At 50.2% G+C, this 13287-nt stretch overlaps 1 protein-coding gene across 1 annotated transcript in view; it reads left to right on the top strand.

Moving 5' to 3' along the window:
- Window positions 1-13287, top strand: part of cacng5a (calcium channel, voltage-dependent, gamma subunit 5a) — a 114185-nt gene that overhangs the window by 46851 nt on the left and 54047 nt on the right. The window lies entirely within an intron of this gene.

Below are 13287 nucleotides of genomic sequence, written 5' to 3'. Positions count from 1 at the left end.
GATGGTTGGGCGTGCCACGCAGCTTGAGCAGTATTGGGTTGTATGGAAACAGCAACAAGCTCAGGCTCCCATTCAGCTCCATCAGGGAGGAATTAATCTTTACACGGGCACAAGGACATCTGCAGTATTCAGGGTCTAAGGATGCTGAAGTGTCCAGAGCAGGCATCGTTGTGAGGACATGGAGGAAGGGGAAGGCAACTGAGGCAGTCCAACAGGCTGAAGCTAGGGTGAAGCACAAGGCTCTCATCGGGACTGTGGCACAGGGCAGGGCTGGACTTGGAAGTTCAACTCCAAACCGTTGCAACACTGCCAGTGAAAAGGAAAGGTTGAGGGTGGTGCAAGGTGAGGTGTGTGCTTCAGTGGAAGAAGAATGAACCAGCAGGGTTGTAGAAATGAAGAAACAGGGCACCTGAATGAAGTGGGAGCAGGTAATGGAGCAGAAGGTCATCTGGCAGGATATATGGAAATGGAACCCTCAGAGGATCCAATTTTTTATTCAGGGGGTGTACAACGCCTTCCCTAGCCCAGCCAACCAGTTTGTTTGGGGCAAGGTAGAAACTCCAGCATGCCCCCTGTGTTCCAAGACAGGCTCTCTTGAACACATCTTGAGCAGCTGCTCCCAGGCCCTGGGCAATGGCCGCTATTGCTGGAAGCATGACCAAGTTCTAAAGATCATAGCTGAGGCAATCAGCAAGGGTATCAGTGAGAGCAGAAGCGCCAACACTACAGCCAGGTTCATTGGTTTTGTCAAGGATGAAAGAGCAGCCCATGAGAAAAAACAACCCTGTTGGCTTGCTCTACACAGCATGATACTAGGTGATGACAGTTGACCTAGACAGGCAGCTGAAAAATGGGCGCATGGACACCCAGACCACGCTTAGACCGGACATCATCATGGTTTCTGAGTCTACAAAACAGCTTATCCAACTACAGGTAACTGTGCCTCGGGAGGAGAGGATGGAAGAGGAGGAGGAGAGAAAGAGTGAGAAGTATGAGGGACTGCTTGGCCTGGATGAAAATGGGGAAGAAGAGGATAGGCGGTAGGGTGAGTGTAGGTTATGCCGAAAGGTGTCCTGTGAGGGAGTGCGTGTTGTGTCATGAGCCAGGTTGAGGTTAAGAGTGAGGAGGAAGTGATCTGAGGTGTGCAGTGGAATAACCAGCATATGGTTGTGTAAATAAGGCCCAATCGGTTACCTAATTTATGAGTAGGCCGCAGTAGACACTCAAGGTCAAATGAGGCAATCAGAGTGTGAAAGTCAGCAGCCTGAGGTTTTTCTAGGTGGATGTTGAAGTCTCCAAGAACTAATTGAGGAAGGATCAGGAAAGGATAAGAGTAAAACATCCAAGTCTTCCAAAAAGTTACCTAGTAGTGGTTTAGTGCGATTATAAAATCGCTACGGCTGCAATAATTTTTTTATGCGCAGTTTGTCAGTGAAGCGTGGCTCTGTGATCAGTAGTAAATGCTGCTCAATCTGAAAGCATTGAGTTTGAGTCGCTTATAACATGCACTTGTAACATGAATCAAACATCTTTCCAAACATGAGAAGCATTTATGAATCTCTCGTCCAACAAAAGACAACATTTAATAACATGTTTTTACTCTAAACTCATTTCATAATGACAGTTGAGCATTCTTCTGTGAGATGATGTGGCTTCTTACCCAGAATAAGGCATACAACATATTATTTCATAGTATTCTATACAGTGATAAAGGTTATGTCGATTAGCATTGAAGTATAATTATACTTTATTATCATGAAAATACCCGAGAAGGCTTGAAGAACTCAAATACACCATATATGTTGTAGTCGTGTGTTTATTAGTCATGCTTAATCAACCAAAGTTTTTCAGTCTCAGCAACAGCAATAGTATGATGCCCATAGGGATTTCCTGGGAATATTTGCCAAATAGCATGCAGTTTAATTTCAATTAATCGTGCAGCCCTAATACCTGACCCTCCCCAGATAAAACATCTACAAAATGGATTTTAATAGGGCTGGTAATAGTATTGCATTTGATTCAGAGCTAATGTCACACAGAGATGGTAAAGGATTACATCCAGTTAATGGAGCAGTCCAGTATCCCCACCCCTCCCATTCAGACGAAGGATTTGTGTAAAAATGGACATTTGTGGAGAAGGCTGCATGTGTGGAAGTGTCTAATCCAGGTCTCAGTCAGGGCCATGAGGTTTAGACATGATTGACTAGTAATAGATGTAATGAAGTCTGCTTTGTTTACAGACTGGCAATTCCAGAGACCAAAAGGAAAATAAAAAAATGTACTATAGGATATAGGGAAAGTATGGAGGTTGTTAGGATTCCGCTGCCTCCAACGTGTAACGTGATTTACGAGTGTTAGTATAATGTCTAGTGTTTTGGTTTTGTTTCATGTTCATTGTCTTGTTTCCTGGTTTGTCATGTGCTTCCCTAGTCTCATGTGTTATGTTCTCATTTGTTCTTTTAGTCATATGTTCTTAGTTCAGTTCTGTCATTGGTTCATTGTCTAATCATTGTTCACAGGTGTCCCTTGTCCAGTCATTAGTCTCAGTGTATTTAAGCCCTCATGTTTGCCATGGGTGCTTCTCAATATCCCTCCTCGTTTCCTAGCTCCTCCGTCCTCCATCCTATGACCCGGAAACCGACCGAGCTCAGCCATCTTGTAGGACATCTCAATTCGCGAATTGCACCACGAGGATCGAGGAGTGAGGAGGCTTCCTGAGGAGGCTTCCTGAGGAGTCATGAGCGAGGATACACGGGTGTATCCTTTGCGGAAGTGTTTTATCGACTAAATGTGACGCACGTTAAAATTCTCCTCCCCCTTCTTGCCACAGTTTATTCATTATTATTATTATGTTTACATGTACAAGACACAAATGTATGTCAAATAACAACTGACAGTTGCAGAATTATATCAAAGCACAAGAAAATTAAAGAAACAAACTGTAATACTATTCAACAAATAAAAAGCAGTTAATAACTGGGAATAATTAGTTGTTATTAATAACTGGTAATATTAAATAAAATATGGACAAATGTGGTATTGTGTGGTTGAAACTATTACAATATAAATAGTTATCTCTAATGTTCAAGAATCCCGACGTGCAAACTAAATCCAGCGGTGTAGAGTCATCATTAATTGACGACGCTTTGAAGTGATGCTAAAGGGAGCGAGGATATATCATTTCACTTCATTCAATTCCTCCGTCCTCACGTCTTTTCCTTGCATCCTTCCCTCGCATCCTAAAGGGGTGGAGCTAAGACGCGAGGAAAGGAAACGAGGATGCACAAATAAGAATTGAGAAGCACCCCATGTGTCTTGGTCGAGTATTGTTACCTGTAACCACTGTGGTGAGTTCTCTGTCAAGTCATTGGTGGTGGTTGAGGAGATTCCCCCTTCTATATGTAAAGCGCTTTGAGTGCCTAGAGAAGCGCTATATAAATGTAACAAATTAAATTAATCAAGTCTGTTTTCAAATCAAGTCTGTTTGAACTGCCAGTGTATTTAAGCCCTCGTGTTTGCCATTTGTCTTGGTCGAGTATTGTTTCCTGTAACCACTGTGGTGAGTTCTCTGTCAAGTCTGTTTTCAAATCAAGTCTGTTATAGTCAAGTCTGTTCCTTGTTCAAGTCATCGTCTGTTCAAGTCATCGTCTGTTTTGTATCTGTTTTGCACCTCCGGAAAATAAACTGCACTTGGGTTCATCATCAGCAACCTTGCCTTCAGTCAGCGGTGCAACCTGTCCACGTCCAAAGTCCAGAGACGGCTCCAGCCACTGACCTGCGTCCAGAGACGGCTCCAGCCACTGACCTGCGACCAGAGACGGCTCCAGACACTGACCTGCATCCAGAGACAGCTCCAGCCACTGACCTGCGACCAGAGACGGCTCCAGACACTGACCTGCATCCAGAGACGGCTCCAGCCACTGACCTGCGTCCAGAGACAGCTTCAGCCATTGACCTGTGTCCAGAGACTGCTTCAGGCCATGACCCCATAGCTCCGCCTAATAATTATTTTTGAGGAGGGAAGTGAGTACCTCGATCAGGCCGAGAAGGCCGCACCTCCATGAACCCCTGAACTGCCTGTACCACCATGGCCCCCTGAACTGCCTGTACCGCCATGGCCCCCTGAACTGCCAGTGTATTTAAGCCCTCGTGTTTGCCATGTGTCTTGGTCGAGTATTGTTACCTGTAACCACTGTGGTGAGTTCTCTGTCAAGTCTGTTTTCAAATCAAGTCTGTTTTCAAGTGAAGTCTGTTTTCAAGTCAAGTCTGTTATAATCAAGTCTGTTCCTTGTTCAAGTCATCGTCTGTTCAAGTCATCGTCTGTTTTGTATCTGTTTTGCACCTCCTGAAAATAAACTGCACTTGGGTTCATCATCAGCAACCTTGCCTTCAGTCAGAGGCGCAACCTGTCCACGTCCAAAGTCCAGAGATGGCTCCAGCCACTGACCTGTGTCCAGAGATGGCTCCAGACACTGACCTGCGTCCAGTGACGGCTCCAGCCACTGACCTGCGTCCAGAGACGGCTCCAGCCACTGATCTGTGTCCAGAGATGGCTCCAGCCACTGACCTGCATCCAGAGACGGCTCCAGCCACTGACCTGTGTCCAGAGACTGCTCCTGCCACTGACCTGCGTCCAGAGACTGCTTCAGGCCATGACCCCATAGCTCCGCCTAAGAATTATTTTTGAGGAGGGAAGTGAGTACCTCGAACAGGCCGAGAAGGCCGCACCTCCATGGACCCCTGAACTGCCTGTACCGCCATGGCCCCCTGAACTGCCTGTATCGCCATGGCCCCCTGAACTGCCAGTGTATTTAAGCCCTCGTGTTTGCCATGTGTCTTGGTCGAGTATTGTTACCTGTAACCACTGTGGTGAGTTCTCTGTCAAGTCTGATTTTCAAATCAAGTCTGTTTTCAAGTCAAGTCTGTTCCTGGTTCAAGTCATCATCTGTTCAAGTCATCGTCTGTTTTGCACCTCCTGTAAATAAACTGCACTTGGGTTCATCATCAGCAACCTTGCCTTCTGTGGGATCCGTTACAGTTAGTAATAGTAGGGATTTGTAAGCACGTAGTAAAACCAGGTCACAAAAACAAAAAGATAATAAGCGGTAACAAAAATTAATTCATGCATGACTTATGCATTACTACATGTATTAATATCCCATGAATCATCAGGAACTAACAGGAGTTCAAAGTCTTTCATTCATGACTTAATGGATGAACAACACCTTCATTAAAACATCAACTAAGGTGAGTACATCATGAATTATGGTTTATTACGCATATTCATTATGTTTTCTATGTTCACAAAAAACATTATTCTAATTCATCCATGTAAGACTACTTGAAATTATGTTTTATTTATTTTATTATCGGGAGGAGCACATTCAGATAATTAACCTAATTAATCGGCTACTATTAATACAAAATATACAAAAATCCACATTACCTTATGCATGCACAGACCAGTATATGAATTAATGTGAGAACGTCTCGGTTACGTATGGTAACCCTCGTTCCCTGAAGGAGGGAACGGAGACGTACGTCGGTAATACCGACGAATTGGGATCACTTCAGAGAGCCCCTATCAGCTTTGAGAACTTAAGAACAGGCCAATGAACAATTGGCGTGCGAGATTTGCATCTCGCGCTCCGCCCCGCGCCGCGGGTATAAACAGGAAGCGAGAGCATCGCACTGACGTTTTTCACTGAGGAGCCGAACCAGTGACTCGGCCATGCAGTGATGGAAGGAACTGTGGCGACGGGACGTACGTCTCCGTTCCCTCCTTCAGGGAACGAGGGTTACCATACGTAACCGAGACGTTCCCTTTCAGTCGGTCACTACGACGTACTGGGATCCCTATGGAAAGCGCCACAGTTACTACCACTACCAGCACCCAGCGAGAGCCCCTCAGACCCCGTTCTGAAGCGGGCGGGGAGATTCACGCCAGAAGAGTCATACTGCTGTTCCGCAAGACCCTTTCAGCAGACTTGATTGGATAACGCTGGGAAAGCGTGCCCGAAGGACGCTGCGGGAGCCACATCATGCCCAGAGGGAGTTACCATGTGGAAAGAACGTATGGGCTGGCCATGGGCAGCTCAACATACGAAAGTCCCAGGGGAGGCCCTGGCCTAATGCAGGCGGGGGACGACACCGTACTGAGACGGCAGAGAACTCTGCCAAGGGAAAGACACGAGCTCGCCGTAGGGAGCTGTACCGTGGAGAATACACGTATGGGACCGCCGTAGGAGTCACGACATACGGAACCCAGCCTGACACAAGTTCCACCAATGCATACAAGTGCCAGACCTGGCGTCGGACGCTCCGCAACATCCGACTGCCGAGGGGTGCGGAGGACTCAACAGGGTTCGCCCATCCTGGGGAACTCGACTGGAGAAAATAAGCGCACGTATCCGTTCCAGGGGAAGGGAATGGCGCAGCAAGCCGACACTAGAACGGGCACTTCAGTGAAGCTGACTATGGGAAGCGAGCACATGAGAAGCCACCGGCTCTACACGCAGGCTATAAAACCTAGCGAACGTGTTGGGTGTCGCCCAGCCCGCAGCTCTACAAATGTCTGTCAGCGAGGCGCCACGAGCCAGCGCCCAGGAAGAAGCTACACCCCTGGTGGAGTGAGCTCTAACCCAGAGCGGGCAGGGCACGTCTTGGGATTCATACGCCAAGACGATGGCATCCACTATCCAGTGGGCCATCCTCTGCTTGGAGACAGCCTTTCCCTTCTGCTGTCCTCCGTAACAGACGAAGAGCTGCTCTGAGGTCCTGAAGCTTTGCGTTCTGTCCACGTACGTCCGGAGAGCACGGACAGGACAGAGAAAAGCTAGGGCTGGGTCTGCCTCCTCCGAAGGCAGCGCTTGCAGGCTCACCACTTGATCCCGGAAGGGAGTAGTGGGAACCTTGGGCACATATCCAGGCCGGGGTCTCAGGGTCACCTGAGAATCACCCGGCCCGAACTCCAGGCACGATTCGTCCACCGAAAATGCCTGCAGGTCCCCTACCCTCTTAACTGAGGCCAATGCAATCAGGAGGATTGTCTTTAGAGACAAGATCTTAAGCTCTACTGACTGTAAAGGCTCGAAGGGCGCCCTCTGCAGTGCGGTCAGCACCAGAGTCCCAAGTCCCAAGAGGGTATAGAGGAAGGGCGAGGAGGATTTAGTCTCCTCGCTCCCCTCAGGAACCTGACGATCAGATCATGCTTGCCTAAGGACTCACCATTAACGAGGTCATGGCTTGCGGCGATAGCGGCAACATATACCTTGAGGGTGGAGGGAGACAGCCTTCGCTCCAACCCGTCTTGAAGAAAAGATAGCACAGATCCGATCGGACACTTCCGGGGGTCTTCTCGGCGAGAAGAGCACCAGTCGACGAACAGGTTCCACTTCAACGCATATAGCCGTCTCGTAGAGGGGGCTCTGGCGGAAGCAATGGTGTTGACTACCGCTTGCGGTAGGTCACCTAGAACCTCCGCGTCCCGTCCAGGGACCAGACATGGAGTTTCCAGAGGTCTGGACGCGGGTGCCATAGGGTGCCCCGTCTCTGAGACAGAAGGTCCTGCCTCAGAAGAATGGGCCAAGGAGGTGCTGTCGCGAGGAGCACTAGTTCCGGGAACCACGTCCTGTTGGGCCAGTACGGAGCTACCAAGAGGAGATGCTCCTCGTCCTCCCTGACCTTGCACAGTGTCTGTGCAAGAAGGCTCACTGGGGGAAACGCATATTTGCGCAGAGCCCGGGGCCAGCTGTGTGCCAGTGCATCCGTGCCGAGGGTCCCCTCGGACAGGGAATAAAACAACTGGCAGTGGGTCGTGTCGTGGGCGGCAAACAGATCGATCTGTGCGGCCCCAAAGCGACTCCAAATCAGCTGGACCACCTGGGGGTGGAGTCGCCACTCTCCGGGAAGCACTGGCAACCGTGACAGCTCGTCGGCCGCACGATTGAGCAGGCCCGGAATGTGAATAGCACGAAGGGACCTCAGATGCTTCTGACTCCACAGGAGGAGATGGCGGGCGAGTTGGGACAAACGGCGGGAGCGTAGACCACCTTGTTTGTTGATGTACGCAACGGCCGTCGTGCTGTCCGTCCGGACCAGAACGTGCTTGTCTTTGAGCGACCCCTTGAGGCGGCTGAGAGCAAGACGAACTGCCAGCAACTCTAGGCAATTGATATGCCATTGCAGTTGGGGCCCCGTCCACAGACCCGATACTGCAAGCCCGTTGTACGTGGCACCCCAACCCGTGGGTGAGGCATCCGTGGAGACAACATGATGCCTGGACACTTGTTCTAGAGGCACTCCTGCCCGTAGAAATGAAGGGTCCGACCACGGGGTGAGGGTTTGGCGGCATCTCGGCGTCACTTGGACACGGAGGGACCCGCTGTGCCACGCCCATCTCGGGACTCGGTCGTGTAGCCAGTGCTGAAGCGGTCTCATATGGAGCAGCCCTAGCTGCGTTACTGCGGCTGCTGCTGCCATATGCCCCAGGAGCCTCTGAAAATGTTTCAGTGGAACCGCTGTACTGCGTTTGAGCGTACTCAAGCAGCTCAGCACCGACTGGACGCGCTCCTCTGTGAGGCGCGCAGTCATGGCGACCGAGTCGATCTCCATCCCGAGAAAAGAGATCCTCTGTACGGGACAGAGTTCTTTTCCCAGTTGACCTGAAGACCCAACTGGCTGAGGTGCCGGAGCACCATGTCCCTGTGTTCGCACAACTGCTCCCGCGACTGGGCAAGGATCAGCCAGTCGTCGAGATAGTTGAGGATGCGAACACCACGCTCTCTCATGGGAGCAATGGCCGCCTCCGCAACTTTCGTGAAGACACGGGGCGACAGGGACAGCCCGAAGGGTAGGACTTTGTACTGGTATGCCCGTCCGTCGAAAGCAAAGCGTAGAAACGGTCTGTGTCGAGGGAGAATCGAGACATGAAAGTACGCGTCCTTCAGGTCGATCGCTGCAAACCAATCCTGGGGACGGATGCACCTGAAGATGCGTTTCTGCTTTAGCATTCGGAACGGCATCCTGTGGAGGGAGCGGTTCAGGTAACGCAGGTCCAGGATTGGTCGTAACCCGCCACCTTTCTTGGGTACAATGATGTACGGGCTGTAGAACCCGGACTTCATATCGGCTGGAGAGACCGGCTCTATCGCGTCCTTCGCCAATAGGACAGCGATCTCCGCCTGAAGCACCGGGGCACCCTCCTTCGGTATAGATGTGAAGTGGACACCCCTGAACTTCGGGGGACGCCGGGCGAACTGAATCGCATAGCCGAGTCTGATGGTGCGGATGATCCAGCGAGACGGGCTGGGGAGCGCTAGCCAGGCCCCCAGAGACCGAGCAAGCGGGATCATCGGCACCACGGACGTACCCGGAGCGGGGCAGCGCAGCGGAACGCAGGGGCCCCAGGACGACATGGGAGTGGTCCGTGCAGGGGTCTGGGTCTGACACACGACCTGCATCCGCTGAGGGGACGGGCGAGCGTGGGGAGGCACATTGTGTGCGTCCGCACAACCGACGCCCCCTGTTGGCGAGGAGAGAGGTGTCTGAGGGGTACGAGGCATGGTAGCGTCGCATACCGCCAGACGCGCTCTCTTGGCACCCAGAGATGTTAGAAACTGCTCTTTTATTGAAAATTTGGGTGCCACTGGCACTGTGGCCAGTGGCGGAACAGAAAAACAAATGGTGTTCCCCCGGTCCTCCACCGGGGGAAGGAGTGGTGCTGCAGCCATCTCCTGAAGAGCAGTTTCCTCCATCTCTGGGCGGCCCGTCTCAGGGTCTCTTCCGACGGCGCTTGCCACCTGGCTTGGCAGCGGCCTGAGCGGGCTGGACGTTCTTCCCGCGACCGGCTCCACGCCCATGGCCGGTGGAAGGCTGCTGCTGGGCTGGGGCGGGAGCGGGGGCGGCCGCAGGAGGACGTCCTCGGCGACGGGCAGGCGGAGGTGCTGCAGTCGGCGGCTGGGTGGAGGCAGCAGCGGGCCGCCGGTGCAGGATATGTTTGATGGCCTCCGTCTGCTTCTGGGCGGCCGAGAATTGCTGGGCGAAATTCCAGGAACCGGTTCTTGTCGGTCTCCCTCATGTCAGCCAGGTTGAGCCAGAGATGCCGTTCCTGGACCACTAAGGTGGACATCGCCTGACCCACGGAACGGGCGGTAACTTTCGTCGCCTGGAGGGCGAGGTCCGTCGCCGCCCGGAGCTCCCAGAGGAGCTCTGGGTCAGACCTACCCTCGTGCATGTCCATGAGTGCCTGGGCCTGGTGCACCTGGAGCAACGCCATGGCATGCAAGGCAGACGCGGCCTGTCCGCAGGACCTGTAGGCCTTCGCAGTCAGACTGGACGAAAGCCTACAAGCTTTGGACGGGAGACGAGGATCACCACGCCACTCGGAGGCGGTCGCCGAACGCAGCTGCATCGCGACGGAGCGTTCGACTGGCGGGATCCTCTCGTAACCCTTGGCCTGTCCACCGTCAAGGGTAGTGAGGAGGGAGGAGCCTCCAGGTCTGTTTCTAGCACTGAAGGGTGTCGTCCACGACCTGGAAAGCTCCTCATGCACCTCCGGGAAGAATGGCACTGGGGCGGGACGCTGAGAACCAGCGCGACCCCCCCCCAGGAACCAATCATCCAACCTAGAAGGTTCGGGACGTGGTGGAGGGTTCCACACAAGCCCGACCTTTTCGGCGGCCCGGGAAAGCATAGCCGTCAACTCGGGGTCCGACTCAACCGTTGCCACTCTCCCAGAGGGAGGCAGTACAGCTGAGTCCTCATCCTCCGAGGACTGGAACTCCCCCTCCGATGCTGCGATCGACATCTGCTCATCCGCGGGCGCTCCGAAAGAGATGACTCTAGATCGAGGTATGGGGAGGGGGACTCCGCCTTCCCGGAGGTAGGTGAGTCTCGATCTAAGCACCGCAATAGTCATGTTCCCGCAGTGAGAACACGAGCTATTCACAAACGCTGCCTCAGCGTGCTGTAAGCCCAGGCACGTGATGCAGTGAGTGTGGCCGTCAGCGGGCGAGAGGGAACGACCGCATCCAGAAACGCACGGGTGGAATGACATCTTGAAAAAGACGCAGTCACACCCGTGTTGCTCTTTTTGTGAGGAAACGCTCTTTTAAGAGAGTGCTGAAGCACCCAGGGAAACCGCGGCAACACACAGGGGATAGTGCAGCCTGTGTTTGCTCTCAGAAATGGAACGCCCACCGATACCAACAGGTTTTTGCTGTGATAACAGCAGTTGTTCCTCGCAGCTTGAGTTCGCGGTCCCGCTGGAAAGTGCCGTCACACCAACACACGATCCTCTTCTCTCTGTTCTTGTAGAATTCTCTTTCGCTGAATAGACAGGAAAGCAGTCTGCAACTTCAAACGCCGGTTCGGCTCCGAAGTGAATGACGTCAGTGCAATGCTCTCGCTTCCTGTTTATACCCGCGGGGCGGAGCGCGAGATGCAAATCTCGCACGCCAATTGTTCATTGGCCTGTTCTTAAGTTCTCAAAGCTGATAGGGGCTCTCTGAAGTGATCCCAATTCGTCGGTATTACCGACGTACGTCGTAGTGACCGACTGAAAGGGAACTAAAGTTTTTCATTAATCATTATCTCTGAGTTAAGCATGTTCATGTCCTCTTCATAGTAGCCTGCAGGTAAAAGGACATAATTAGCCAATCTCAGCACACAGCACATGAATTCTGTTGACATTCAAATACAGTAGTCATCATTAACTAAGCATTAGCTTCTCTTAACTTCATGTGTGTGGCCCCTCAACTAAAGTTGTGACGAATTGGTCCTTTGAAACACTGATGAATGTGTTATGGCATTATTGTGAAATGACATGAATATGAACATGAAAGTTCAAGCCTTTACACATTGTTTTCTTAAGCTTTTTCATAGTTTTATGTGAGGAACAGATTAATATTTAAGTTGTTAAATTCAAGTTCATGTAAACTCTTCCACCCTCCCTCTGCTGTCAGTCATTCTCCATTCAGAACTGTGTGTTGCGTTTGGTTACGACAGTCAACACGATGATGATTCAAGGGGTCCTCCAGAAGGTTCCAAAGGGTCTCCAGAAAATTTCAGAAAATAAAAAGACAAAACAAAAAGGGATAAAGTGTAACAAACATTCTAACGGTTTCAGTTCTAAATGTTTCTCTCCTTTCTTGCCGTATACATACTTTCCAGAATTGTATATTGTAACACAGTTCGTAGTTATGGGAAGAAGGAGGCGTGAACCGGCAAACGTTTAAAATACTTTAATCAAATAAATAAACAAACTGAAAGTAAAGGCATACATATAACAAAATGTAAACTCCATGCCTGGTCCTCTCTCATCCTTCCCTGTCGTCGCTCCTCCTTTTATGCTCCCGTCACTCCTTCGTGAGAGATCCGAGACTGGTGTAACACGCAGCTGGCACTCATCATCCAATCACTCACCGGCCTCGCATCGCTCTCTCACGGCTCTTGCTCGCCCTGCTCGTCACATATATGTTTGCTTTGTATCTTTCTAGTGAGTTTTTCTAACTATAGTCACTTAGCACTTTTTAAAATTATAATTTAACATTGGATCAGTACTCTGTATCGGCCAATACTGAATCCCAGATATCTGTATTTCATGCATGAATTCATGATGATTCATGTACCATAACAATAGCTTTATCCATAGATTGTAAAGATCAATGTTTTTGTGAACATAGAAAGAATCATGATCATGCGTAATAAACCATAATTCATGATGATGTACTCATCTTAGTTAATGTTTTAATTAAGGTGTTATTCATCCATGAAGTCATGAATGAAAGACTTTGAACTCCTGTTAGTTCCTGATGATTCATAAGATATTAATGCATGTAGTAATGCATAAGTCATGCATGAATTAATGCATGAATTCATGATGATTCATGTACCTTTACCGTAAAGTGTTACCAAATAAACTGTAGAAAAGAGGAATGAAAAAAGCAATACAATCCTTTCTCTGTGGACTAGCACTGGTAGACTCGCTGGTATTTCTTTGGTCTTCACATGAGGGCTGCCGTGGTATACTAATCAAATATATACCCGCCCGATACATCATTGGAATTCAGCTGGCCACATGTGTGTGTGTGATGGACTGATAGACGACACCTTGATTAACTGAGTCTGTGCATAAAACTGCAGAAACATGCTTGATTCAAAGAATAATGCCAGTCTTGTTAATGTTACGAGTTACGTTGTGAAGAGTTGCGTTGTATGACTTGTGAATTTGCACATGGTTTGTCTTAAAGCATATTAAATACACTACATAGACATATAAACAACATA

The sequence above is a fragment of the Gobio gobio genome, assembly GCF_949357685.1.
Source record: "Gobio gobio genome assembly, chromosome: 17".
Taxonomy (NCBI): domain Eukaryota; kingdom Metazoa; phylum Chordata; class Actinopteri; order Cypriniformes; family Gobionidae; genus Gobio; species Gobio gobio.
Note: the sequence above shows the minus strand (reverse complement) of the source record. Positions and strands in the feature narration are given on the sequence as shown.